This window comes from Coregonus lavaretus, assembly GCF_964263955.1.
Source record: "Coregonus lavaretus genome assembly, chromosome: 33".
In the NCBI taxonomy this organism is placed as follows: domain Eukaryota; kingdom Metazoa; phylum Chordata; class Actinopteri; order Salmoniformes; family Salmonidae; genus Coregonus; species Coregonus lavaretus.
In genome coordinates, this window is record NC_140020.1 from 20,087,277 (window position 1) to 20,111,279 (window position 24,003).

Here is a 24,003-nt window from a genome sequence, read left to right on the forward strand (position 1 = left end):
ATGGCTCCCCAAGCAAAGCCAGCCCTGAGCTGAGCCAGTGTATGCAGCAGACTTTATAAAGAAGAACAACCAGTACACATGCTTGAACTTCATCAGTCTCAAATAGGCTACCTTTCCAAAAAAAATACAAAAAATAATCTACAATGACAATTAGGCTACTCCGAAAAATGGTGATAGAAAACATCTTAATTAGTTTTAGGCCTCAAAAAGCTTACCTACTCAACAGAAAAGGAAAACTCCCCATAGAACATCCCTAAAAATACTGATTCAAAACATCACCCAACTCGCAGGCCTGAAAAACAAAAAGTTAGGAAAATCACTTTAATTGGGGGAGAAGGGGAAAGGAGAAAGTGACATGTGTCCTGGGGGTTACAAAAGAGCCTCTCCTCAGGATGCTCTCAAGCTAATGGCTGCTCCCTGCTCAACCACCTTGACCCCCGAGAGGAAGGGTCACAGCAGCCCTGCCGCTCTTGCCCCATTAATAAGGTCACAGGAGGTGACTGTGAAAATTAGACACTGGCAGCAGCAGGGCTGTGGAGCCTTTTTCAAAACAGCCAGGCCCCATGACCAGCTTCCCATCAGCACAACGCTCCACCAAGAGGGGTTTGGTGGTAGGAAGGGGGAGAAGAGGAGAGGAAGCTATTCCTCCCCCTCCCTATCTTGACCAAGACGCCAACTACTATGTGACTGAGAAGGAGAAGTCCTGGTGCCACCGACTGAACAGACAGCTATTGAAAGTCAACATATGGTCCACATCACCAATTACCAAGGTGTGCGGAGATAGCCACAAGAAGATGAAGGCAGCCAGTGAGATGGAAAAAAATGTGGACTGATGAGAGTTTTTTGGTGAACTCGTGTTAACAACTTTAGGTCACAGGGACATTACCATAATGGACCAAAAATGGGTTTGCAGTCTTCAAGATCCTCAAATCGTTTGAGAATATTTCAATATAAATTCAAGATGACTTAAACTTATTTTTTTAACTACTTAATTCACACAGTAGGCCTTACAGTCCAAAATGTAGAACTGGTAAATCAATCAAACCTCCTGAACTTCTCTCGGACATAGGCCTAGGTCTACATTCACCTTAACATGATGCAAGCTTGAATTCCATAATACAATTAAGTTGTTGAACTTGACCTTTTATGGAGACCACTTTAACACTCTAGTGATGGGGGAGAAAATGTATACAGTTACATATTGGGACATTATTTTTGACAGTATATTGTATCGTTCTGATAATATCGCAATATAATTTTTGCGCTAGTTGGCTGTACCTGCACCAATATTCCTGTATTTTTCCTTCATAGCTTGATCTCCATCTTTTTAAATAGGGAGCCATCATGTTTTCATTTTCAGCACTTTTATTTCCAAGACTGATCAAAACTTATTTATAATGGCACTCTTGTCCCTCCGCAGCAGACAGGTGAGCAATATGTTTGGAACATCGAATTGCAATAAAATCACAGTATTGAATCGCAATACATACAGAATCGTGAGTATCGCAATACATATCGTATCGGCACCCAAGTATGTTGATAATATCATATCGTGAGGCTCCCGGAAATTCCCAGCCCTACTACATTTTATGCTTATTTTCTGTCTCCCAGATACTGTATGTAGCCTGCATGTTCTATGCATGTTACCATTTACAACATATACCATATGGTCTGTATTAGGAAGAGGGGAAAGGAACATCATTAGCATTTGACAAGGAAATAAATCTAGCTTTACGTCACAAAAAGACAAGCCAAGGTACTAACAAACACACTAGTCTGCCGAACAACTAAGATTGTCACTTTTTTAAGTGTAGTAAGACAACATTATGTGCATTTTCTTTCCAATTCCAGTAAAACAGCAGCAGTTGGTTCTTGCGGGGACACTAATAAACAAATAAACTTCCCTCTGGATCAGAGTTGGTCTCTGTTGTTGTGCAAAAATGTGTCTGTAAGATCTTTGAGGGGAAAACCCTTCCATACTAATTTAGATGAAGTCCTAAACACAGGCCCAATTAATTCACATACGTCCTACTCAAAAATGATTTCCAACTCCCCCTGCCTGGCCACTGACGGCAGAGTCCCAGCATGGTGTTAGCCAATTACTCCAATGAGGCTTGGCTTGAGTCACAGTCAGCACTAATGTCCAAAGGAGTCACTCTAATGTATTGGGCAAGTTCAAAACCATGGAATCTCCTGTATATGAATCTTCTTCTGAGAAGACGCATTTTAGTTTGATGGGTATCATTCTCTGAAGATTATTTAAATAATAAAAATGGACATTCTGAGACAACTAGTGTTCTTCGCACTTGAGCTCAATTTGGGGAAATCATCCTCTTAAAGGGATAATCCACCCCCAAATCACTCATTCCTATGATTAACAGTGTTAAACAGTGTTAAATAACACTAATATGCGAAAACAATATTTTTTGTGAACAAATGTTTCATTTTGTCATTAAAACAACAACCTTGTTTTAATGACAAAATGAAACATTTGTTTACAAAAAATGTTTTTCTCGCATATTAGTGTTATTTAACATAAATAGTGAGCCAACATGTAGCAACGTGAAAATTATTGTGGAAATCTGTTGCAGCTCAAGTCGACTATAAAACCCACAATGCAATGCTCTCCATCTGGGCTGGCTGGCTAGCAAACGTAGCTACACACAATAATAGCAAAGTCAATATCAGCATATGAAGTAGCTAGCTAGCTGTAGAAATCGCCTAAACAAACTGCACTATCAATTAAAGAGCCTATCTCACGTCCAGAGCGAGTGCAGAGTACATTGCTATGCAAATAGCCCTTTCCCACAGACACACAGGACACATTGCGAGATGGTACTTGAAGGAGAAACTGAGTTGAATAATTTGGTACACTGTTTAGATAAGCACATCTAAGCAAAATATATACTTTCTCATGACAATATATACTGAACACAAAAAATCTACGCAAAAAAAGCATTTCTCTCTCCAATTTTGTGCACAAACTTGTTTACATCCTTGTTAGTGAGCATTTCTCCTTTGCCAAGACAATCTATCCACCTAACAGGTGTGGCATATCAAGAAGCTGATTAAACAGCATGATCATTACACAGGTGCACCTTGTGCTGGGGACAATAAAAGGCCACTCTAAAATGTGCAGTTGTTTCACACAACACAATGCCACAGATGTCTCAAGTTTTGAGGGAGCGTGCAATTGGCATGCTGACTGCAGGAATGTCCACCAGAGCTATTGCCAGAGAATTGAATGTTCATTTCTCTTCCATAAGCAGCCTCCAACATCGTTTTAGAGAATATGGCAGTACGTCCAACCGGCCTCACAACCGCAGACCACGTGTAACCACGCCAGCCCAGGACCTCCACATCTGGATTCTGCACCTGCGGAATCGTCTGACACCAGCCACCCGGACAGCTGATGAAACTGAGGAGTATTGCTGTCTGTAATAAAGGCCATTTGTGGGGAAAAACTCATTCTTATTGGCTGGGTCTGGCTCCCAAGTGGGTGGGCCTATTTTTTGTATTTGTATTTATTAGGGATCCCCATTAGCTGCTGCTTGACTCTTCCTGGGGTCCAAACATATTAAAACACTTACATTACATATAAAACAAAATATAAAACAGTACATCATATAACAGTATTACACCACTACCTATCTACAATACAAAATGTTTAATACCGCCATACAACAATATCACAATGTGTGCGTATGCATGTGTCTATACCTTTGTGTGTGTCTCCTCACAGTCCCCGATGTTCCATAAGGTGTATTTTTACCTTTTCTTTTAAAATCTGATTCCACTGTTTGCATCAGTTACCTGATGTGGAATTGAGTTCCATATGTAGTCATGGCTCTATGTAGTACTGTGCGCCTTCCATAGTCTGTTCTGGACTTGGGGACTGTGAAGAGACCTCTGGTGGCATGTCTTGTGGGGTATGCATGGGTGTCCGAGCTGTGTGCCAGTATTCCAAACAGACAGCTCGGTACATTCAGCTTGTCAACACCTCTTACAAAAACAAACAGTGATGAAGTCAATCTCTCTTCCACTCTAAACCAGGAGAGATTGACATGCATGTCATTAATGTTAGCTCTCTGTGTACCTTTAAGGGCCAGCTGTGCTGCCATGTTCTGAGCAAACTGCAATTTTCCCAAGTTCCTCTTTGTGGCACCTGACCACACTACTGAACAGTAGTCTAGGTGCGACAAAACTAGGGCCTGTAGGACCTGCCTTGTTGATAGTGTTGTTAAGAAGGCAGAGCAGCGCTTAATTACGAACATACTTCTCCCCATCTTAGCTACTGTTGTATTTGTATGTATTATGGATCCCCATTAGCTGCTGCCAAGGCAGCAGCTACTCTTCCTGGGGTCTAGCAAAATTAAGGCAGTTATACATTTAAAAAAACATTACAATACATTCATAACAGATTTCATAGCACACTAAGTGTGTGCCCTCAGGCCCCTACTCCACTACCACATATCTACAACACAAAATCCATGTGTACGTGTGTGTATAGAGCGTATGTTATCGTGTGTGTGTATGCATGTGTCTGTGCCTGTGTTTGTGTTGCTTCACAGTTCCCGCTGTTCCATAAAGTGTATTTGTATCTGTTTTTTAAATCTGATTCTACTGCTTGCATCAGTTACCTAATTTGGAATATAGTTCCATGTAGTCATGGCTCTATGTATTACTGTGTGCCTCTCATAGTCTGTTCTGGACTTGGGCACTGTGAAGAGACCTCTGGTGGCATGTCTTGTGGGGTATGCATGGGTGTCTGAGCAGTGTGCCAGTCATTCAAACAGACAGCTCGGTGCTTTCAACATGTCAACACCTCTCACAAACACAAGCAGTGATGAAGTCAATCTCTCCTCCACTTTGAGCCAGGAGAGATTGACATTTCCGTCAACAACATAGAAATCACTACAAAACTGTGTATCTATTTTTATTTGCAAATTTAAATAAGTATTCAGACCCTTTACTCAGTACTTTGTTGAAGCACCTTTGGCAGTGTGACCATCGGGTTCTTGGTCACCTCCCTGACCAAGGCCCTTCTCCCCCGATTGCTCAGTTTGGCCGGGCGGCCAGCTCTAGGAAGAGTCTTGGTGGTTCCAAACTTCTTCCATTTAAGTATGATGGAGGCCACTGTGTTCTTGGGACCTTCAATGCTGCAGACACTTTTCGGTACCATTCCCCAGATCTGTGCCTCGACACAATCCTGTCTCTGAGCTCTACGGACAATTCCAATTCCTTAGACCTCATGGCTTGGTTTTTGCTCTGACATGCACTTTCAACTGTGGGACCTTATATAAGCAGGTGTGTGCGCCTTTCCAAATCATGTCCAATCAATTGAATTTACCACAGGTGGACTCCAATCAAGTTGTAGAAACATCTCAAGAAGGATCAATGGAAACAGGATGCACCCGAGCTCAATTTCAAGTCTCATAGCAAAGGGTCTGAATACTAAATAAGGTATTTCAGTTCATTTTTAATAAATTAGCAAACATTTCTAAAAACCTGTTTTCCCTTTGTTATTGTGGGGTATTGTGTGTAGATGAGGAATTTTTATTTATTTAATCAATTATAGAATAAGTCTGTAACGTAACAAAACGTGGAAAAAGTCAAGTGGTCTGAATACTTTCCGAATGCACTGTAAATGGATGGATGTGTTATATACAAGTATGCCCATACCATCTATTGGATGATTTGGCGATCTGGAGTGCAGGCAATTGTTTTAAAAGCGTTATGAAATATGAGTGTGTTATCCCCCATCTCCAGTGACGAGAACCATGTTGCTATGACGTATCCTACACAATTTCCTGATTTCACAGACGGACCACTTCGAAGTTGAATCCTGGGAAAATGTGTATTTTACCCACTGATAGTACAGGCTTTCATCAAATTGACAGGAGTTTCATTATATTTATTTCTGGGGGTGGATTATCCCTTTAAGCTAAGCAAGAAAGCCTGTTGATTTAGCAACAAAACCATCGCCCAAAGTATTTACTTTTGCGATGACAACACAAGGGGAGGAATTCGGGCAGTGCCTGTGTATCGCGGGGTCATTTCCTTTGAGTGAAGAGCATCCTCAGACACCAGTGTGTCTCTTTTATTCCCGTGCCTCAGGGTCTGATAGGATCCTCTGGTCATGTTTAACACAGGCATTCCTCAGACGCATTCACACACACACATCCCAGGGCCGCATATCTCAACCACTGCCTTGGCAACTAAACCCTGAGAGGAAATAAGATAGAAAAATAACAAATCACCAGTCTGCTGAAGGAGAGAGAAGGGGGAGTGCACTCTTCAGCAGGACTTCAAAACAAGCAATGACATGAGAAAACTGTTCACTTCTGAATCATAAGCGTTGCTTACATTGGAGTTTCCAATGGTCTGAATAGATTCAAAGATTTTTAAAAAACTCTATTTTGAAGATGCTGCAGTATTTGGTCTCTTCCACCACTGAGTAAAGGTAGGCCTATATAAACACACGAAAGCCTTTGTGGAAGAGGTGGACCATTTTTGAGGAAAAAGTTATCCCATTTTTGCTTTTAAAAATCATTCTACCATTTTGTTTTACATCTGAGAAATGAGTCATAGCTATTTAGATACCTGCTGGCTTACTGTCTCACTCTATTCAACATGGATGTCTCTCCGAATTGTACTGGATCAAAGTTATGATGTTCCTTTCAAGTTGAAAGAAAACAACAAAAGCCAAAGCACCCTCTATAGGTTCAACTAAACTGAGCAAAAACACTGGCAGGCAGCCGTGAGAGAACATCTCCCATACAATTATATGTATTTATTACATTTATTTGAAACAGGGACAATGTACAACAAAACATAAGTCTCATAAGTGACAAGTGATGCACTGCACCAGATTTAGCTAACAGCTCATTTACATCTGCAGTCCCCGATCTATGTCAAAAATGACTCTAGCACTTTGCTTCCTCCCTGCCATTCACTGATCTTTTCACTGAGTATGCTATGCTGCGAATTTACATGCAAGTTAAACTTAATAAGTACAAAAACAAAACACATGAAAGAGCACTTAAGATGCATTTTCCTAAAGTGCTTAACAGCCAAGGACAGGGAAAAACTCAGAGCCCAGAAAGCAGATTAACAACCGCTGCCCTTCCTGGAACGCTGCCAAGAAGCATCTCTCCGCTGTGTCTTATTTCAGCTGTTCGATTTCACGCTAGATATGTAAATTGCTTCTGAAACTCACACTGTACACCATATGGGACTTGGTTTTAGGACAGGAAAAAATACGTAGGGATCGGATGACATGGGGATATCAACATGGGAAATCTGCAGTGATGAAAGCACAGAACGAACAGAAAAAAGCTAAAGGCAACACCAAAGCCAAAATAGGCTGAGGTAATCCTTTCTAAACAAATCAAATAATGGCTGGATGAAAAAGGAGAGTATGGGACGCCCTTTGGACCAAAATCAGCCCTAAACCATAACATCCTAGCCTCAATATTGAATCTGTGAACTACTGAAATACCTTAAGACCAAAACCCAACATTTCACATTTACATTTTAGTAATTTAGCAGTCGCTCTTATCCAGCGCGACTTACAGTTAGTTAGTGCATTCATTTTAAGATACCTAGGTAGGGCTACCACATAATACAGCAAGTCATAGTAAGTACAGTTCAGTACAGTCATAGTAAGACATCACAATACAGTTGGCAAATCGAAATCCTATATGGATGGTGTTAAGAGATAGATGGGAGGTGTTGAATGGAATTGAAGGATGGGACTAATAACAAGATAACTAATAATGTAAGCATACTGTGTCCATAATAAGTATATAGGTTGTAGGTTGGGAGCTTTTGTGAAAGAGCACAGTTAGAAAGATATGGCATATAGAAGCAAACCGGATGGACATCATGAAAATGATCGGAGATGTTGAGAGTAGAAGAAGTTCAGGAGAAAAAACAAACAAAATATAATTATTGTAAAATTGACTGTGTCCATAAAATGTAGATAGTAAGTATAAGCTGGAAGTAGAGGCCTAAGCATTGTTGTTCACTAGTTTACTCCAATTAGGGGAAAGGGTGGCGGGGTTGGAAAGTAAGAAAGGGGAATATATATATATTTTTAAAGGGTATGTATGTATGTATGTATGTATATACAGTGGGGAGAACAAGTATTTGATACACTGCCGATTTTGCAGGTTTTCCTACTTACAAAGCATGTAGAGGTCTGTCATTTTTATCATAGGTACACTTCAACTGTCCAGAAAATCACATTGTATGATTTTTAAGTAATTAATTTGCATTTTATTGCATGACATAAGTATTTGATCACCTACCAACCAGTAAGAATTCTGTCTCTCACAGACCTGTTAGTTCTTCTTTAAGAAGCCTTCCTGTTCTCCACTCATTACCTGTATTAACTGCACCTGTTTGAACTCGTTACCTGTATAAAAGACACCTGTCCACGCACTCAATCAAACAGTCTCCAACCTCTCCACAATGGCCAAGACCAGAGAGCTGTGTAAGGACATCAGGGATAAAATTGTAGACCTGCACAAGCCTGGGATGGGCTACAGGACAATAGGCAAGCAGCTTGGTGAGAAGGCAACAACTGTTGGTGCAATTATTAGAAAATGGAAGAAGTTCAAGATGACGGTCAATCACCCTCGGTCTGGGGCTCCATGCAAGATCTCACCTCGTGGGGCATCAATGATCATGAGGAAGGTGAGGGATCAGCCCAAAACTACACGGCAGGACCTGGTCAATGACCTGAAGAGAGCTGGGACCACAGTCTCAAAGAAAACCATTAGTAACACACTACGCCGTCATGGATTAAAATCCTGCAGCGCACGCAAGGTCCCCCTGCTCAAGCCAGCGCATGTCCAGGCCCGTCTGAAGTTTGCCAATGACCATCTGGATGATCCAGAGGAGGAATGGGAGAAGGTCATGTGGTCTGATGAGACAAAAATAGAGCTTTTTGGTCTAAACTCCACTCGCCTTGTTTGGAGGAAGAAGAAGGATGAGTACAACCCCAAGAACACCATCCCAACCGTGAAGCATGGAGGTGGAAACATCATTCTTTGGGGATGTTTTTCTGCAAAGGGGACAGGACGACTGCACCGTATTGAGGGGAGGATGGATGGGGCCATGTATCGTGAGATCTTGGCCAACAACCTCCTTCCCTCAGTAAGAGCATTGAAGATGGGTCGTGGCTGGATCTTCCAGCATGACAACGACCCGAAACACACAGCCAGGGCAACTAAGGAGTGGCTCCGTAAGAAGCATCTCAAGGTCCTGGAGTGGCCTAGCCAGTCTCCAGACCTGAACCCAATAGAAAATCTTTGGAGGGAGCTGAAAGTCTGTATTGCCCAGCGACAGCCCCGAAACCTGAAGGATTTGGAGAAGGTCTGTATGGAGGAGTGGGCCAAAATCCCTGCTGCAGTGTGTGCAAACCTGGTCAAGACCTACAGGAAACGTATGATCTCTGTAATTGCAAACAAAGGTTTCTGTACCAAATATTAAGTTCTGCTTTTCTGATGTATCAAATACTTATGTCATGCAATAAAATGCAAATTAATTACTTAAAAATCATACAATGTGATTTTCTGGATTTTTGTTTTAGATTCCGTCTCTCACAGTTGAAGTGTACCTATGATAAAAAGTACAGACCTCTACATGCTTTGTAAGTAGGAAAACCTGCAAAATCGGCAGTGTATCAAATACTTGTTCTCCCCACTGTATATAAAAAAAAACATGGGGGATTGGAAGTGATGCAGACAATTACATTGATGGAAGTTACAATCTATCTGCAATATTAAGCTGATCTACCCCCCCCAAAAAAAAAAATATTTAAAAAAAAGTACATTTTTCCTCAGAGCTAGTAAGAAGAAAAACCACACACGTCACCTTCATTCCATAGTGGGTGGAACAGCTATTAGCAAAATATGGATTATCTGTAAAGATAAAGACATGAATGGAGAGATACAAGACAAAAAAATATTGGGAAAGACTACTGTATCATTATCAGGTGACATCATAATTTTTCACAGGAATTCTGAAGAAAGGTTAGCCTTGACGAGGAGCTATCCTGTTAGATTCAAGTTTAATATCAAACATTTGAGTGACTGATTCCCAGTTATCCACCCACAACACATACCCTTATCTGCATTTTCTCACACAGCAAGCCCCCCCAAAAACACCTCCATATACAGTTGAAGTTGGAAGTTTACATACACTTAGGTTGGAGTCATTAAAACTCGTTTTTCAACCACTCCACAAATTTCTTGTTAACAAACTATAGTTTTGGCAAGTCGGTTAAGACATCTACTTTGTGCATGACACAAGTAATTTTTCCAACAGTTGTTTACAGACAGATTATTTCACTTAGAATTCACTGTATCACAATTCCAGTGGGTCAGAAGTTTACATACACTAAGTTGACTGTGCCTTTAAACAGCTTGGAAAATTCCAGAAAATGATGTCATGGATTTAGAAGCTTCTGATAGGCTAATTGACATAATTTGAGTCAATTGGAGGTGTACCTGTGGATGTATTTAAATCCCAGAACAACAGCAAAGGACCTTGTGAAGATGCTGGAGGAAACAGGTACAAAAGTATCTATATCCACAGTAAAACAAGTCCTATATCGACATAACCTGAAAGGCCGCTCAGCATGGAAGAAGCCACTGCTCCAAAACCGCCATAAAAAAAGCCAAACTACGGTTTGCAACTGCACATGGGGACAAAGATCGTACTTTTTGGAGAAATGTCCTCTTGTCTGATGAAACAAAAATAGAACTGTTTGGCCATAATGACCATCGTTATGTTTGGAGGAAAAAGGGGGAACGCTTGCAAGCCGAAGAACACCATCCCAACCGTGAAGCACGGGGGTGGCAGCATCATGCTGTGGAGGTGCTTTGCTGCAGGAGGGACTCGTGCACTTCACAAAATAGATGGCATTATGAGGAAGGAAAATTATGTGGATATATTGAAGCAACATCTCAAGACATCAGTAAGGAAGTTAAAGCTTGGTCGCAAATGGACAATGACCCCAAGCATACTTCCAAAGTTGTGGCAAAATGGCTTAAGGACAACAAAGTCAAGGTATTGGAGTGGCCATCACAAAGCCCGGACCTCAATCCTCTAGCAGGACTGAAAAAGCGTGTGCGAGCAAGGAGGCCTACAAACCTGACTCAGTTACACCAGCTCTGTCAGGAGGAATGGGACAAAATTCACCCAACTTATTGTGGGAAGCTTGTGGAAGGCTACCCGAAACATTTGACCCAAGTTAAACAATTTAAAGGCAATGCTACCAAATACTAATTGAGTGTATGTAAACTTCCGACTTGAACTGTATTTTTTGCAGCGAAATGACAAATAGGTGTTAGTACACGTCCACTGACAAGGAGCGACCCTGCAGCTGTTCCTGTGCATACTGTTGGTGTTTGTGTTCCCAGGAGATGCAGACAAAGCGCTTCCAGGTCGTCCGCTAACCTGCCTTCTCATTAGAGGTCAGTATATTTGAACACAACAATGACCTGCCGCTACGAGAGACTCAGGGGGCTAAGAAGCTCAGCCAGAGGCAGTGTTTGACCAAAGGTTCTCAATCCATCCCATCCTTCACTGCTCACTTTCATTTATTGTGGTCATCCATCGTCGGCCTAAGACGTCCTACCCCCGTCACCCATTCTATTGTGACATAAATCCTCCCTCCCGGCACTTATTAAGCACTTAATGGCAAGTAATCACACATAAATTCTAAATAAGTGCCCAAGATAGATTTAGGGCGCTTGGAGGGTTTTGTCCGAAGCTATTTCTAAGGTAAACGACTAGACTGGCACAGGTCTGGGTATAAAGATGGCAGTGCCATTGGCTGGCAGGGAGGGCAGGCTCATTAACCCAGCAAACCGCTGTTGTGTTCACTCAAACCAGTCCAAAAGATGTGATCGGGTGGAAACTCGGGGGCGTGATACATTTCCTCGGATAAGGCGGCCTAATAATGACTTCCTGCATTTAAAGAGAAAACAAAACAAAAGTATCATGCAGACTGCTGCGAAACAGCATTTTATCGAGGCCTCTAATACCAGGAATATACTGTAATCCGTCTTTAGGGCTATGGAGACGTAGAGGGGAAGTCAACATCTGGTTCTCGTAGTCCACGCCTCTGGCCTGACAGTCTCTCTGACTCAATCAAGGAGAGGAACCATTTGGCAACGCTCTGAGGTCCAAAAACCCACCCCTCGTCTGCCTGTCTGTCCCCTCCTCCCTCCTCTCCTTCAGGGCCATGTGAAAAATCCCAATTAACAGTAAACCCGAGAAGCACACATGGTTGGACGTGAACTTGGAATACGGAAAACACCAGGGCCGTTAACAAGTGCCATGTTGAAATGTGATAGACTGCGTCACCAGGTCGTAAAACCCTCTCAAGAGCAATGTAATTATGAAAGCTTACACACAGACTTTCCGGATAAGCGGGAGGAGAGCATTGTGCTTTCTACCAAACAAGTGGAAGGTTTCCCCACCTGCCTTCCATTCCATCAGCTACAACAATAGTGAGTAAAAAAACATAAAAAACACCTGGAGGAGGGTGTCAACAAATACCCCTTATTCCAGGCCAAAGTGATGCACCCCATAAATCCTTTTGATTAGCTACAGTAGCACGGCTAAGTGCCACTTAAATCAAAACAAAAAGGGGAAGTCGCTCTGACCTTGAGCTTTGGAAGTGTAATTTAACTGATCATTACAAAAACAAAGCTGGTTCTGTTTCTGTACGAAGAGAGGGAGGGAAAGAGGCGGCCCGGGAGGGACGAAATTGAAAGCATGCTTACAACAAAAAAAAAAGTTTGAAGCCACCATAATAAGAATGGGGAGAGATTTTTTGAAAAAATAACAGGAAGTTCATGTTTCCAAGTGAAAAATAACAGATTTAATGAACCAGAGGGGTTTTGAACAGATTAACCAGCGATGGATGTGACCTGTGAGATGTTTCTTGTCAAACAACATGACCTGCTCTGCATTAACAAAAATTATAGAATAAAATAAGAAAATATTACTTTTAGAAGTGTGCTCTAAAAACAAACTTGAAATTAAATGATTTGCACATATATTCCACCGTCTTCAACAGTATGATCAATGAAAACGTCACAACAGCCATAAATAAGAATGTGATTGACCCTGGAGATAAAGCACATACTTCCCAGCTAACGGCAACCAGTGGGTTCACTGTCTCCAGGGGGCCATCAAATCCCTGGGTTTACAGTACAGGAGGGATGACATGACTTGGGGGCAAGCAGACAACTGACAAAGACCAGTCTCCCATTCTAATGGATGAGGGGGCTGCTTGGTAGCATGCCAGGTCCACAGAGAGAGAGTGGCCTGGCCTGCTGTAAGAATTGCTGCAGATGGCTACAAGGTTCCACAACAGTCTAATGAGAACACATGCAGTGCCAAAGGCGGAGTGATAACCTGGAGGAGCCTGCATCAAGGGCACCAACAGGGAACAGTCAGTCAACGTTAATCCCGCCACTCCCTCTAGCCGGAACCTTCAAGAGGTGCCCTTGACTCCTGGGGTGTTTCCGTGAGAGGGCTCACGTCCGCTCTGCTCTGACAGCCAGGGACGATCAAGAACAGCATCAGTGTAAGGGTGAAGTAAGAATACCACCTCCTTGCCAAGTGTGTGTGTGTGTGTGTGTGTGTGTGTGTGTGTATGGTGTCAGTAAAAAGCTGGCTGGCCATAAGAGCTCCTCTGAAAAGCTTTTGTTTTGAAAGAGGGGAAAAAAGACTGTACTCGTCTCCGACAAAAAGAGGTCATCAGCCAAAGAAAATAATAAAAATAAAAAAAACATCTTGGACGAAATGTTGGGAACATTGAGGAAATGTGCCTTTCTTCACTGTTATCACTTACGTAGACCAGGGTGGACTGAGGAGAGTAGGAAGGGAAATAAAGTCAAGCTAAAGTCAAGGCCAAAAGGCATCGTCCCATCAGGTTACCATTAAAACAACAATTTCACCTTATTGTACATTCCAAATTCTGATATCTGGAGGAAGAGGAGGAGTAGGAGGAATGAGAAGAATATTGCCTTCATTTAACAGGAAGCCCCATTGAGAACGCATTCTCTTTTACGGTAATGACCTGGCCAGGATGGTGTAAAAAAACAAAAAACACAGGAGATTCTATCTCTGGAGCTCAGGTCTGGGAGAAAGCTAGCAGCTCCTTCAATACTTTACACTCCACAATCAGGGCCCAGACATACCATATAATGGGGATTGAAGAGCTGCCAGTGCTACAGAGAATCCCATTAGTACACACTCTGACACAAGGCCTTGACTGTGGCTTAACCAGAGCCCCTCTTTAACGAAAGAAACTACCCTAAAGCCGGGCCCTGGGCAACGTCAAGTCAGCCACTTTACGGAGCGAGGCTGAGCTGCCGTTTCACCAGGAATCCATAACAAAATGAGCATCAGTTTAAAAAGTGAGGGTAGAACTTACTATAATATGCGTTTCTGGCATTGAGAAATATAGTAACTTAGAGCAAAACTCTTAAATACAATGTTATAATGTTGTTCTAAAATTTGGGTTTGAGGTGTTCTCCAAAATCCCACAATGCTCCACTGTCAGAGTCACACAATGAATGACAAACTTCGTAAAAAGTGGAATGCATTTGTGAGAATGAGGGGGCGAATTGGGCATCTACTTGTCAATCTGCAGGGCACATTTCATCCCTGAGAACTTCCACGGCTATCAACAATGGAAGGAGGGCTTTAGGTAGAAGTTGCTTCTCAAAGTGGATGCTGTCCCTTCCATCAATGTGGCTTCTAAAGCATTTCAAAAACAGCCAGCAGCACCAGCAGGGACCAAGCACTATCATGGGCTTCAGTGAGAATGGAAGTGAACCGGGTAAGTGAAAGAGCTGCCTTGTACCTCTATGCTAACATTAGCTAGCTATAGCGCATTTAGCGCACATCTTCAATCTAAATAACACTCCTAAAACTAACCAAATGTAATAAACATGTCTGCCAGCTGTTGGTTGCTAACTGCTGATGCTGTCATACTATAGATAGTACAAGCCGATGGGAAAGAGTAGTTTTGGCTGTGACAGAGGTCACGGTTACTGTATACAGCAAGTTTAAGGTGTTTGTGGGGGCTGTGCGTTGCGTAATTCTGCAATTTTTTGGCTCCGGGGGAGTTCTCTATACAGAAATGTGACGCGTCGGCCATGGATCTGATCGTGGATCTGGTGCCATTTCGGAGAAGCCCCAAAGCCATGCTTTCTTTGGAGGGGTGGATTGTGGATTTTGCTCAATAGGAATGTTTATATATCTTAGGATCACTGCATTTCAGCCCTGCCACAAAAGGACCAGCTGCCATCATTACATTTTACATTTTACATTTTAGTCATTTAGCAGACGCTCTTATCCAGAGCGACTTACAGTTAGTGAATAAAAAAAAAAATTATACTGGCCCCCCGTGGGAATCGAACCCACAACCCTGGCGTTGCAAACGCCATGCTCTATCAACTGAGCTACATCCCTGCCGGCCATTCCCTCCCCTACCCTGGACGACGCTGGGCCAATTGTGCACCGCCCATGAGTCTCCCGGTCGCGGCCGGCTGCGACAGAGCCTGGATTCGAACCAGGATCTCTAGTGGCACAGTTAGCACTGCGATGCAGTGCCTTAGACCACTGCGCCACACAAGAGCCCATGTCAGTGATTCTCTCGTTAACACAGGTGAGAGTGTTGACGAGGACAAGGCTGGAGATCACTCTGTCATGCTGATTGAGTTAGAATAATAGACTGGAAGCTTTAAAAGGAGGGTGGTGCTTGAAATCATTGTTCTTCCTCTGTTAACCATGGTTACATGCAAGGAAACATGTGCCGTCATCATTGCTTTGCACAAAAAGGGCTTCACAGGCAAGGATATTGCTGCTAGTAAGATTGCACCTAAATCAACCATTTATCGGATCATCAAGAACTTCAAGGAGAGAGGTTCAATTGTTGTGAAGGAGGAGTCAGGGCGCCCAAGAAAGTCCAGCAAGGGCCAGGACCGTCTCCTAAAGTTGATTCAGCTGCGGGATCGGGGCACCACCAGTGCAGAGCTTGCTCAGGAATGGCAGCAGGCAGGTGCGAGTGCATCTGCACACACAGTGAGGCGAATACTTTTGGAGGATGGCCTGGTGTCAAGAAGGGCAGCAAAGAAGCCACGTCTCTCCAGGAAAAACATCAGGGACAGACTGATATTCTGCAAAAGGTACAGGGATTGGACTGCTGAGGACTGGAGTAAAGTCATTTTCCTCTGATGAATCCCCTTTCCGATTGTTTGGGGCATAAGGAAAACACCTTGTCCGGAGAAGACAAGGTGAGCGCTACCATCAGTCCTGTGGGTTGCTTCTCAGCCAAGAGAGTGGGCTCACTCACAATTTTGCCTAAGAACACAGCCATGAATAAAGAATGGCACCAACACATCCTCCGAGAGCAACTTCTCCCAACCATCCAAGAACAGTTTGGTGACGACCAATGCCTTTTCCAGCATGATGGAGCACCTTGCCATAAGGCAAAAGTGATAACTAAGTGGCTCGGGGAACAAAACATCAAAATGTTGGGTCCATGGCCAGGAAACTCCCCAGACCTTAATCCCATTGAGAACTTGTGGTCGATCCTCAAGAGGCGGGTGGACAAACAAAAACCCACAAATTCTGACAAACTCCAAGCATTGATTATGCAAGAATGGGCTGCCACCAGTCAGGATGTGGCCCAGAAATTAATTGACAGCATGCCAGAGCGGATTGCAGAGGTCTTGCAAAAGAAGGGTCAACACTGCAAATATTGACTCTTTGCATAAACTTAATGTAATTGTCAATAAAAGCCTTTGAACCTTATGGAATGCTTGTAATTATACTTCAGTATACCAAAGTAAAATCTGAAAAAAATCTCATAACACTGAAGCAGCGAACTTTGAAGACCAATACTTGAGTCATTCTCAAAACTTTGGACCACGATGGTACAGTAGGCTACAGGCAATATGTTCCTCCACCGTGTGAGTCATAGAAATTATGATCTTGCGTTCAGCGCTTTACGGCAGTCCTCGTGGTTTTTATATGCGGGGAGCATAAATTGTACAATTGTAAACGTACAAAATCATTTTAAAAGTTAGAACCCATGTATACTGAACTAAAATAATAGCAAAATGCAACAATTTCAAAGATTTTACAGAGTTGAAGTTCATATAAGGAAATCAGTCAATTGAAATAAATTAATTAGGCCCTAATCTATGGACTTCACATGACTGGGAATACAGATATGCATCTGTTGGTCACATAGACAGTGCTATGAAAAAGTATTTGCCCCCTTTCTAATTTTCTAGAAATCTCTGATACAGAGCAGAATTCATGGTTCCTTCTATTAAGGCAAGTCGTCCAGGTCCTGAGGCAGCAAAGCATCCCCAAACCATCACACCACCACCACCATGCTTGACCTTTGGTATGATGTTCTTACTGTAGAATGCAGAGTTTGGTTTTTTCGCCAGACATTACTGGAACCAGGTCGTCCAAAAAGTTATACTTTTGAATCATCTGTCCATAGAACGTTCTTCCAAGAGTCTTCATGATCATCCAGGTGCTTTTTGGCAAACTTGAGTCAACTTTTTGGACAAGATGGGTCCCATTATTAACACGCTGTCGATCCAGAGCATCCCAAACATGCTCACGGGTATCATGTCTGGTGAGTATGCAGGCCATGGAATAACTGGGTCATTTCAGCTTCCAGGAATTGTGTACATGGGGGCTGCGAATTATAATGCTGAAACATGAGGTGATGGCGGCGGATGAATGGCACGACAATGGGCCTCAGGATCTCGTCACGGTATATCTGTGCTTTCAAATTGCCATTGATAAAATGCAATTGTGTTGGTTGTCCGTAGCTTATGCCTGCCCATACCATAACCCCACTGCCACCATGGGGCGCTCTGTTCACAACGTTGACATCAGCAAACCGCTCGCCCACACGACGCCATACACGTGGTCTGCGGTTGTGAGGCCGGTTGGACGTACTGCCAAATTCTCTAAAAGGACGTTGGATGTGACATATGGTAGAGAAATTAACATTCAATTCTCTGGCAACAGCTCTGGTGGACCTTCCTGCAGTCAGCATGCCAATTGCAAGTTCCCTCAAAACTTGACATATTTGTGGCATTGTGTTGCGTGACAAAACTGCACATTTTAGAGTGGCCTTTCATTGTCCCCAGCACAAGGTGCACCTGTATAATGATAATTCTGTTTACTCAGCTTCTTGATATTCTATCTTGGCAAAGGATCAATGTTCACTAACATCCCCCTTGGCGTTTTTCCTATTTTGTTGCATTACAATCTGTAATTTAAATGGATATTTTTTGGATTTCATGTAATGAACATACACAAAATAGTCCAAATTGGTGAAGTGAAGTTGTTTCAAAAAATTCTAAAAAATAAATAACGGAAAAGTTGTGCGTGCATACATTGAGGGGAAAAAAGTATTTGATCCCCTGCTGATTTGTACGTTTGCCCACTGACAAAGAAATGATCAGTCTATAATTTTAATGGTAGGTTTATTTGAACAGTGAGACAGAATAACAACAACAAAATCCAGAAAAACGCATGTCAAAAATGTTATAAATTGATTCGCATTTTAATGAGGGAAATAAGTATTTGACCCCGTCTCAATCAGGAAGATTTCTGGCTCCCAGGTGTCTTTTATACATTTACATTTTAGTCATTTAGCAGACGCTCATTTCCAGAGCGACTTACAGGAGCAATTAGGGTTAAGTGCCTTGCTCAAGGGCACAGACAGATTTTTCACCTAGTCGGCTCGGGGATTAGAACCAGCGACCTTTCGGTTACTGGCACAACGCTCTTAACCACTAAGCTACCTGCTACCCTAAAGGGAGTGCTCCTAATCTCAGCTTGTTACCTGTATAAAAGACACCTGTCCACAGAAGCAATCAATCAATCAGATTCCAAACTCTCCACCATGGCCAAGACCAAAGAGCTCTCCAAGGATGTCAGGGACAAGATTGTAGACATACACAAGGACAGAATGGGCTACAAGACCATCACCAAGCAGCTTGGTGAGAAGGTGACAACAGTTGGTGTGATTATTCGCAAATGGAAGAAAAACAAAATAACTGTCAATCTCCCTCGGCCTGCGGCTCCATGCAAGATCTCATCTCATGGAGTTGCAATGATTATGAGAACGGTGAGGAATCAGCCCAGAACTACACGGGAGGATCTTGTCAATAATCTCAAGGCAGCTGGGACCATAGTCACCAAGAAAACAATTGGTAACACACTACGCTGTGAAGGACTGAAATCCTGCAGCGCCCGCAAGGTCCCCCTGCTCAGGACAGCACATATACAGGCCCGTCTGAAGTTTGCCAATTAAAATCTGAATGATTCAGAGGAGAACTGGGTGAAAGTGTTGTGGTCAGATGAGACCAAAATCGAGCTCTTTGGCATCAACTCAACTGGAGGAGGAGGAATGCTGCCTATGACCCCAAGAACACCATCCCCACCGTCAAACATGGAGGTGGAAACATTATGCTTTGGGGGTGTTTTTCTGCTAAGGGGACAGGACAACTTCACCGCATCAAAGGGACGATGGACGGGGCCATGTACCGTCAAATCTTGGGTGAGAACCTCCTTCCCTCAGCCAGGGCATTGAAAATGGGTCGTGGATGGGTATTCCAGCATGACAATGACCCAAAACACACGGCCAAGGCAACAAAGGAGTGGCTCAAGAAGAAGCACATTAAGGTCCTGGAGTGGCCTAGCCAGTCTCCAGACCTTAATCCCATAGAAAATCTGTGGAGGGAGCTGAAGGTTCGAGTTGCCAAACATCAGCCTCGAAACCTTAATGACTTGGAGAAGATCTGCAAAGAGGAGTGGGACAAAATCCCTCCTGAGATGTGTGCAAACCTGGTGGCCAACTACAAGAAACGTCTGACCTCTGTGATTGCCAACAAGGGTTTTGCCACCAAGTACTAAGTCATGTTTTGCAGAGGGGTCAAATACTTATTTCCCTCATAAAAAATGCAAATCAATTTATAAAATTTTTGACATGCGTTTTTCTGGATTTTTTGTTGTTATTCTGTCTCTCACTGTTCAAATAAACCTACCATTAAAATTATAGACTGATCATGTCTGTCAGTGGGCAAACATACAAAATCAGCAGGGGATCAAATACTTTTTTCCCCCTCACTGTATGTATTCACCCCCTTTGCTATTAAGCTCCTAAATAATATCTGGTGCAACCAATTACCTTCAGAAGTCACATAATTAGTTAAATAAAGTCCACCTGTGTGCAATCTAAGTGTCACATGATCTGTCACATGATCTCAGTATATATACACACCTGTTCTGAAAGGCCCCAGAGTCTGCAACACCACTAAGCAAGGGGCACCACCAAGCAAGCGGCACCATGAAGACCAAGGAGATCTCCAAACAGGTCAGGGACAAAGTTGTGGAGAAGTACAGAGTGAATAGTTATGCACGCTCAAGTTCTGTTTATTTGTCTTATTTCTTGTTTAACTTTTTTATTTATTTTGCATCTTCAAAGTAGGCATGTTGTGTAAATCAAATTATACAAACCCCCAAAAAATCTATTTTAATTCCAGGCTGTAAGTAAATAGGCAAAATGCCAAGGGGGTTGAATACTTTCGCAAGCCACTGTATGGACAATTTCTGGGATCTTTTATTTCAGCTCATGAAACATGTGACCAACACTTTACATGTTGCGTTCATATTTTTGTTCAGTATATATTAGTTAATATACTGCACAACTACATAGATATCTGTTAGGGTCCATTATCTTTTACCTGGACTTTAACGCAGCACAAAAAAAAAGAGAGAAGACCTTTCGAGTTCTTACCGTTACCCTTACGGGCTACCCATTTCCCCCCCAAAACAACTGAGGAAATACAAGCCAAATGTCACCTTCGCTGTGTGTGAAGAGGTCTTATCAGAACCTGTCTGCTGCATGTGCTTTTTAAATCAATCACTAAACAACCCAAAATATGTTATTATGGTTGACATAGAAACATTTCTGGTCGTCCATCAAACTAGTGCAAGATGACAAAAAAAGCAAACAGTCAGCTCACAGTAGTGAAATGAAACGCACCGTTTTAAAACCACAATTAAATCAAATACTTCAGTTCAGCGAAAACATTGGCTACCGTTATCAAAACCAGTATTCCTTCGAGGGGATGGAACGCATGTTAAATCGTTTGTTGGCAGCCGCTGTGCCTTTCAGCCCAATTTATGGATGGGCTCAGACTTCACAAAGGCCTCTGTTGACTGAAACAAAAGAAATGGATTAAGCTGACCCCGAAGCCTTTCCATCCCAGTCCCACCTTCTGCATGGTGACCCAATCAGCAGGCCCTCAGGGGCCAGACACTTGGGCCCGATCCAAGACTCTTGCGTACGTAGAGCCACTTCCCGCCCTCGTGGTTCTCCCTGGTTTGTGTCAGTCTAATGAACAGTTTCTTAACTGTTTGGAGCCAAGCAGATGGAACTCTGGGAAGATTTACAGCACAGAGAATGAGGGGGTATGAAATCCACTCCTAGGTTCTGGCCAGCGAATACAGCTTACATTTGCACATTTTTTCAATTTATCTCTTATTGAATTAAGGGTTCAGACTCTTGGACGCCTTTCAGTAGGAAACGTAGAGGACTAAAGTACTGCAATTCTTCTTAAAGGCTTCAGCTCAAAATGTGATAAATGATGGAAGCCCGGCTATGAAAGCGGAGTTTCAGGCTATGAGTCAGCAATGGAGAGGGCGAGCAGGTTAGGGCCCCGTCTGGCCACGATAGAAGCAGCCAACAGAAGAGGCTTCTCTATAGTGAGTGGTTCTCTGACATGATCATTAGGACCATGTTTCCATCCACACAGCCTCTGAATTCCATCACTAGGCATATTCTAATGGGTCTCCATGGTATTACTACTTGGGCGGAATGGATGCCAAAAAGAAGCAACGAATGAAGACTGAAAAGGGTTCAGTCAAATAACGCAGGCATAGTGCAGAGAGATTGAGAAAGCATACCGCTTTCATAGAAGAGGTCTGCTGGGAACAGACATTTTCAGAAGATACTGTATCTTAAAACCAAAAATGGTTGGATATTCATTGAGTATCACCATTTCGGGCATACCAGATGATCTTAACAAAATCCTGCTTTAAAAAGGGGATAGCTATGTCACTTCATTATTAGTTTTATCATACTAAGCCCATCTCATGACGATCTACACTCAAGCTATTTGCTATTTTGAAAGAGTGCATGCTAAGCTGAGGTTTGAGCCCAGCACACAAGGAGTGAGAACAGACTCTGGCGTCTGTCAGGGGGCACCATATGTCTCCATGCTTTAGCTGCTGGGGCCAGCAAGCTCTCTAGGGTCCTCCATATACCCACATAGTCCTAACTGCTTTGGCAGAAAAACCAGAGACGCTATTCAGAAAACGCATCCTTGACCCTGTCACCAAACACCTGTTCCAAACATCCTGCCTGCAAGGGGAGGAGGATGGAGGGCTCGCTGCCTCAGGGCAGCTTTTTGAACTGGAGACGGACTGGTCAACCTCAAGGTTATTGATTTATATTCTGTGTCTGACTACAAAAGGAAAAACTCCATAGTGTGAAACAGTGAAACCACAGGAAATAGCCTAATTTCCTCAGAAAACTACAATGGAAACAGGCAAAACAGAATAGCTTCTAAACTTAAATACATTACATTTTAAGTTTATACAAAGAGGTAAAACCCCAGCCTCCTGAAGTCTCTTGGAAATCAGATGCAAGGTGCTGAAAGTGCCTCTTTAGTGAGTTACATATTCCATATGCACACCATTACTCAACATAGCTTCCTTCCACTGATTCCTATGGGGACCTGGCCTTTCACTGTTCAGCACTAATGGGCTCTAACAGAGCACCTTTCTCAGTCTGCTGCAGTGTGTGTGTCTTCCCCTCCTTTTATGGTAAATGTCACCTCTCCATTAAGACATATCCTCACCCAGAAAAGCACAGACTTCAATTAATGGCTGAGATTGGAGTCAAGCGGGGGCGACTGCTATATCCTCAGTCCAGCGTTATTGATTGTCAGAGTCATCTCAGGGGGAGAGCGAGACATGAATTTAAAGTAAGTCTTTGATGCATGGTGTCAGCCCAGTGCCCTGACGTCATTGACTGAATTTACAGCCTTTATCAGACACCAAAGAGACATAGCTGGCAGGAATGGGCAGGTGAGGATCGGATGCCTCATGGGCCCGGGCGGGCTCACACTTTTTACACTGATGATACCCCACTGAGAAAGACAAGCTGTGACTGTGTTCTTTACTCACACAGTATTATTTATCACCATAACATACAAGCCAAAACACCTACACAATGAGATGTTCATCCATCAAACGCCCCCGCCCCTATACAGTCCCAAATTGATCCGTCTCTATTGATGACGTCAAAGGTGAGAGAAATAAGAACATGGCATTTTGAGATGGGTGCGGGGTAACTGAGCCCTGGCTCGGAGGCACATGAGCCAAATGTGATTTGACAAGCTCAAGAGCCCGGGTCAGGCAGCAGTTAGAAACATGTGTCCCAGAGAAAAAACCTGCGAGGGGTCAGCATTCTGTGTTTTGTGCAACAAATCCTAATGAGATTTCTCTCTGTGGGAGAATAAGGCCCTGTCTTTGGGGATCGGGTCGGTAAGATAAACACTGATGCAGTCACCCCTCACAACCCCAGGCCTCGCAGCCAAATAGCATTCATGCGGGCCAAAGCAAGACAAGCTTTTGGAAATGTGTCCTCGGGTGAGTGTTGTTGGGGCTGGATTCTTCTTAACGTCACTCATGTTCATGGAATATTTACAGGTAATGAAGAATGAATATTTGGCACGTTTAGCTTAGATGACGCTAAGCTGAGATCAGAGTTTGATTATAGGTCTATGATCCTATCAACAGGTTACAACAAGTACAGTATGACAAATACATTTAGAGTTCTTTCCATACTAGTCATCTAAC

At 43.0% G+C, this 24,003-nt stretch overlaps 1 protein-coding gene across 1 annotated transcript in view; it reads right to left on the reverse strand.

Annotated features, from left to right (window-relative positions):
• Positions 1 to 24,003, reverse strand: part of LOC311108803 (protein dispatched homolog 1-like) — an 86,395-nt gene that overhangs the window by 47,887 nt on the left and 14,505 nt on the right. The window lies entirely within an intron of this gene.